Raw genomic sequence first — 6,357 nt, forward strand, 5'->3', positions numbered from 1 at the left:
TGCATTTGTGAGGCACATCACAATCAAACCCAGAGCGGGAAGAGGGAATAATCCTGCTTCTTGATTGGCTGTGCTGTGTCCATGGCGATCCATCTGTGGTAATGGACTCCTCTCCAGTCGAGAGAGACAGACCCACTCACTCTGGAGAGGCTGACTGACAGCTCCTGTCTCTCTCTCCTCTTCATGTACGTGCCTGGCTGTCTCGCGCTGATATATATATATGCCATTTAGCTGACACTTTTATCCAAAGCGACTTCCATTGCAGTGAGTGCATACATTTCAGTATATATGGTCCCAGCGGGAATCAAACCCACAACGTAAGCGTTGTTAGCGCCATGCTCTACCAACTGAGCCACAGAGGACCACGCTAATGACCTCAGCGATAGCGCTGGGACGGTGGGTGAGTGACACGGGGTGAGGGCGCCTTGTTTAATTGTGACTCGTCACCCAGTCACTCATCAGGCCTGCTGAGCAGTGGAGAAGGGGTGGGGGTCGCCCGGGCGATGATGAGGGATTATGGGTAATGAATGTATGAGAGATGCATGTGTCATGTGTGTCATCCCCTGGTGGGGGAGGGAGAAGGGTGCTCTCTCTCTCTCTCTCTCTCTCTCTCTCTCTCTCTCTCTCTCTCTCTCTCTCTCTCTCTCTCTCTCTCTCTCTCTCTCTCTCTCTTTCTCTCTCTCTGTCTCTCTCTCCTATTTCTGTCCCCTGCTCTCGTGCAGAGTGAGGGTGTCAATGGAGGAGAGGGGAGGAGAGGAAGACGCTCCCTTGTAATTTGTGGGTGAGAGAGAGGCCTCTGATCCGTCCTGCTGGCGGCTCTGACACCTCATCAGTCTGAGACAGGAGTCAGACCCTCAGAGGCCGGGAGCTTCTCTACAACAACACTATGGGTGAGTCACCATGGTGGAGGCACGGCAGCATGAAATGACCTTTATAGTGTATTGTTTCTGTACTTGTGTAAGTATTTCAAATGTTAAATGTATCTGCAAACCATATGCTTTTGTCTTCAGTTCTGACCTTACTGTCATTGTGCTCCCCCCATCTCTGGGAAAGAAAACAAGATTCCTCCAGTTTTCCACAGGTATGGAAGAGGAGGGTGACGTTGGGAAGGGGGGATGGGGGGTTAGGACATAATAAATCAAAGCAGCACCCCTTCGGGTGACAGACCAAAGCAATCGATCACCTCTGGCATGTCATAGCATTGGGCTTAATGAGGACATCTCGGCAGACAAGGAGTGGGGACCTTATCTTGTTATCCTGGTCGGCTGTCAATCACACCTGCGACACGCGATGCCATTATCAAACAAGACGTGGCATCTCCACAACAGGCACGCCCTCTGACGGGATAAGAAGACAATGTTATTACCAAGGTGACTGGGCCTGTGCATGCCAGGTTGATGGATTGGTGTTGCCGTGCTATAGAGTCAGAAGATTAGAAGATTGTGGTTGATTACCACTAAATGACCGTGGTATACATCAAAGCTAGTGCCCCAGTCAGATCTTGAGGTGATGATGGGCTCTGTGTTCAGGCTATGGGGGGTGTGGGGGGGCGGGTGGGGCGGCCTGGTGTTAAGTGTAATAGCTAGTATTACGGTAAAGGCCAGTCGGTGGGATGAGATGCGTGAGATGCATCTACATTGGCTATTATTAGTCTTCATGACAATATTTAGACCCTCAGTGTCTGGATGCGTTTGCCTTTGATGACACTTAGTCAGAGCCCCCTCAAGTCAAAAATCAAATCAAATCGTCTGGGGACCTATAGACCAGAGGGCGTGCTAAGATTCATGGAGTTTCTGTGATACAGTACTATATAGTCCTGTGTCTCATGTAGTGGAGCTGGAAAATGAGTTCTGGGGGAGTCATTATAACAAGAGCTGCTCTGTGTTTTCACCTTCATACATGACAAAGATGACATATGAAAAGGGTGCAGTAATTGCATTCCCCCCCCCCCCCTCCCTCTTCATATTACCAGAGAAATATGATAGGGTTGTCTTAGAGGGGCCGTCAGCGGTGGCAGTGACAGCCAATTTAGCCTTGCAGAAACAGACCTGTCACTTCAGCACCAGGGGTTACGGCTGTCAGCCACAGACCTTTCTCTCTCTCTCTCCCCCCCCCCCATCCCTGCTCTCATCTCATCTCCTCTCCTCTCCTCTCCTCTCCTCTCCTCTCCTCTCCTCTCCTCTCCTCTCCTCTCCTCCTGTCTTCTCGTCATTATTTGTCCAAGTAGAATGTGGCTCTGGCTCTGGTTCCAAGAAACCTACATTGCAGTCAGGAGGTTTTTTTTTTATTTTTATTTTTTTTAACTTTGGTATCGATCGTACTTGTGTTGTAAAAAAAAAGAATATATCTTTTCATAGGTCTTTTTATCTTTTCAAAAAGGTTTCTGTCACAGACTCATAGAGATAAAAAAAACAGCTATTGTCCTTTTCCTGTGGACAGAGACAAACAGTTCTATTGAATTGTTGGTAATTTATTGTTTTCTTTGACCCTCCTCCTCAATTTCAGAGGGTTGTGTAGGTATCAGGTCAAGTCAATCTATGCTTTATGATGTCGAAGCCTAGAGAGGACACAAAGATAGAGAGAAGGTGTTAATTTAAAACTGAGTATGTCCTCTTGTTTCACACATATATAATGTAAAAATATGTGCCCCACGGTTAATTGAGTCCATTTTAATGAATTGTTTTTCTTTTCTATTGGGGTTACAGTTTACAGTTCCATTTATTAACCTTCAGGGGTCTTTTCCCTCTCCTTTTCCATCAATTCATATTTTATAACATCTAATAAACATGAGCTATCAAGTGCAATACATTTTCTTTTTCAGGGCAGTTATGGGAATTTATTTACATACTGTAGGTTTCATGTGTTTTATGAAAGTTGAGAAAATAGCATGTTACATCAGTGATATAATATACAAATCATTCGACATGGCAGAATCTCAAGTTCTTTTATAAATATTTTAGATAATTCCATAACCCTAACCCTAACTTATTAACAGCCTCAAAATGTTCACATTGCCTTGTCTTTATTTTCATTTTATTAATGAACTAAAAAAAAAGAGAGGGTACGCAGTCTCTCATCCAAGTACTAACCAGGTCCTAACCTGCTTAGATCCACAATCAGAAGAGATCGCTCATTCTCAGGCTGGTGTGGCCGAGTGCTTGAATGCTAGCAAGATAGGCTTCTTATTAATAACAGTGTCACCCCTATCAAAATGTTGACATTGCCTTATTTTTTTTCAACTTTTATTTCATGACCTGTCCATGAACAGTCCTTGTACATTTTGACCAGGACCACCACATTCATATGATGATCCAGGACCACTTTCATACAGTATGGCGATCCAGGACCACCACATTCATATGCATAGATGTATGTTTCATCCGTTTCAAATGAAACAGGCTCTGCAGCCACTAGGGTGCTACTGTTTTACCTATCATTTACAATGTCCATTTGATGCGTTTGTAAACACATTGACATGGTAAAAGCCATATAGATGAATGACAGCAGCACACATCGCAGCGGCCACTGTCCCACTGACTCCTGCATAAAAAGTGCTGAAAAACAAATAGCGAAGTAGGGGCCCCACAATGGCAATTTGAAACTGCCGCCCTCACATCCAAGACTCCCTGTTGTTTTGTAAGCAACTGAAAAGAAACCAGAGGAATAATCCACTCTGTACTGTGATGGTGTGTGTGTGTGTGTGTGTGTGTGTGCGTGCGTGCGTGTGTGTATGTGCCACCTCTGATTTATTAATCAAATCTCTATAAACCACACACACACACACGCACACACACACACACACACACACACACACACACACACACACACACACACACACACACACACACACACACACACACACACACACACACACACACACACACACAGTCAGGCTCAGTGACACATACCCACACCCACACAGACAATCAAGGTTAGCCAAGGACTGGGTGCTATCTGATTGTGTGCCGCTATTTTTCTAACCTCCTATTTGATTTACAGCCGTTGAAATGGGTGCAAAGTCTGAGTATGGAACGGGCTGATAAAGTTATAGCCATACCTCACCCCAGCGCCAGGCTCAGCAAATGAAATGGATTTATCTCTAAATCAGGGACTTATAGATCTAACGTGAGTCATCACGTCAACCTGAGGCAAAGGTGTCTCCATCTCATCCCTCACATGTTTATGCCCTGCATCCTGAGGACACCCTGGAGGACAGCTCTCAGTGGCTGTAGGGAGAGCAACACTGTCACAACGTGAAATGTTACACTTAGTGACTTATGTTAGGATTATGGGTTTGTAAATGATAGCTGGCCTTTTGATCCATCAGAGACAGGCAGGGGGCATCAGGGTTGGGGTCATTTTCATATTAATGTTGTACAATTAGTCAATTCAGGGGGTAAATGCAAATTCCTCGTCATGTCCCCCCTGGAATGTCAAGTACCCCTGTGGTGTCCTGGCTTGGTGCGTGTGTGTCTATGTTTGCGTGCATGTGTGTGTGTGTGTGTGTGTGTGTGTGTGTGCATGTAGCAGTTGGCTTGAAACGTTAGGACTGATTCCCAGAGGAAGGGATAAGCATGGGAGGAAACACAATGTCCTGAAACAGGCAAGGTCTCCTAATAAAGCAGCCAGGCCAGGACTATTCATTCTATAAGAGTGCCCCTGTAGCCTACTAAACACACAAGAACCACTCTGATCTGCCAGTGATCAGACACAGCCATTCCTCTAGAGGAGAGAACAAATGGAAGGGCTTTTGTATGAAATGGCACAACATCCCTCAACTGTTTTTTTTTTCTTCTTCTTCTGAAAGTTGGAACAATGTAACAGTATGCGAGAGACTCTGAATATGAGATCAAAACACTTCCTGATAAGCCTGCAGGCCCAATGCCTCTCAGGAGAAGCATTACAGGAGATTGTATTGCGTGCTTGTATCGTATCGCTGGTACTATAACCTCTGCACTGCTTCCCACGTTTAGGTAAGTAGGGCTGAGAGCAGAGAGGAACCTGACTGGCTGACTGGCATGCAGAGAGGTCCATGACCACAGACTGGAGGTATTTGGCCCCTTGGTTAACCACTGAGGAATGCGCTGTATGTGCTCTGTAACTGAATAGCACTCCTATTACCACCTAATGAGATCTATGCTGTCTGTGTTATCTAATGGCATCTCCCTAGGTATCTGCCAAATGCTGTGTATTTCATGGTGTTACAGTTGCCATCGATCACCACTGTTGTGACAGCTTGTAGGAGCGTTCCGATTTCAGATGCTGTGCTCTGATATAACCGTTCTTCTTCCTTTCCTTCTCAGTGTATGTTCTGCCCGAGGCAGCGTGACCCGCACTGTCATGTTGTGTACCAACAGGTAAGAGAAGCTGAAACTACTTTATGAATGTTTTAAGTGTTCAAGAAGAATGTTGCGAAGAATGCTGCAAGTTTCCTGGTCACGGTATCTCTGTTCTCATGCCTCAGGACAGACAGCAGATGTACACATGTTGTATGACTCTCAAACAAGGAAACTTGGCACAGGTTTAACTTTTGCTGCAGTATGAGGAAGAATATTTCATTTGAATTTTCATTTGAGTTTACTGAGAAAAACCCTATCGTGACTATGAATCTCCTCTTATCAGAACATGGACAAACTCTAAAACTATAACTCTAAAACTATAACTCTAAAACAACTTTTTCAGTCATTACAAATGCTTGTTACTTTTCCCCTCATCAAGCTACTGGCTCTATGCACAATTCAATGTCAGGAGATCATCTACAACTATTTAATGACCTGTTAGTTGTCAAGAGATTCCAACTGTGTGTGTGTGTGTGTGTGTGTGTGTGTGTGTGTGTGTGTGTGTGTGTGTGTGTGTGTGTGTGTGTGTGTGTGTGTGCGTGTGTGTGTGTGTGTGTGTGTGTGTGCGTGTGTGTAGAGTTGAAGGTGGGGAGTGCAGCATTCTGTGTGTACTCTTTGTTATTGCCCTCAGCTAAAGCTGGGTATACTCATTAACTGCTGTGGAGCAGCAAAAGCAGTTGCCTCTCAGCATGATTGCTCTCAGTCAGTTTGGCTCAGAAATAAACAAATGCCACTGTTGTTGTTCTGAAAAAAAGTACAATCCCAAAAGCACAGCCAGCAGCAGCATATTCAGATTAACTACATCAAACAACAATAACCACCCACACATCGTATCGGGGGTGTGTGTGTGTGTATGTGTGTATGTGTGTGTGTGTATTATGTATGTACATGTGTACGCGTGTGTGTGCGTTATTTTATAAGCATTGAAAAGTATATTTACAATACACACCCTTACTTCTGCTACACTAAGAGAATATCATACACAATCCCTTTTCAGTGTCTGACTCTTTTGACCCCC

At 44.8% G+C, this 6,357-nt stretch overlaps 1 long non-coding RNA gene across 1 annotated transcript; it reads left to right on the plus strand.

Moving 5' to 3' along the window:
• Window positions 1-824: 824 nt before the first annotated feature.
• LOC310804535 lies at window positions 825-5,356 on the plus strand. Its single transcript, XR_014554213.1, has 3 exons — window positions 825-890; window positions 4,974-5,049; window positions 5,304-5,356. It is a non-coding gene; the product is annotated as an uncharacterized lncRNA (long non-coding RNA).
• Window positions 5,357-6,357: the final 1,001 nt, after the last annotated feature.

Source organism: Argentina silus (genome assembly GCF_951799395.1).
Source record: "Argentina silus genome assembly, chromosome: 5".
Lineage (NCBI taxonomy): Eukaryota > Metazoa > Chordata > Actinopteri > Argentiniformes > Argentinidae > Argentina > Argentina silus.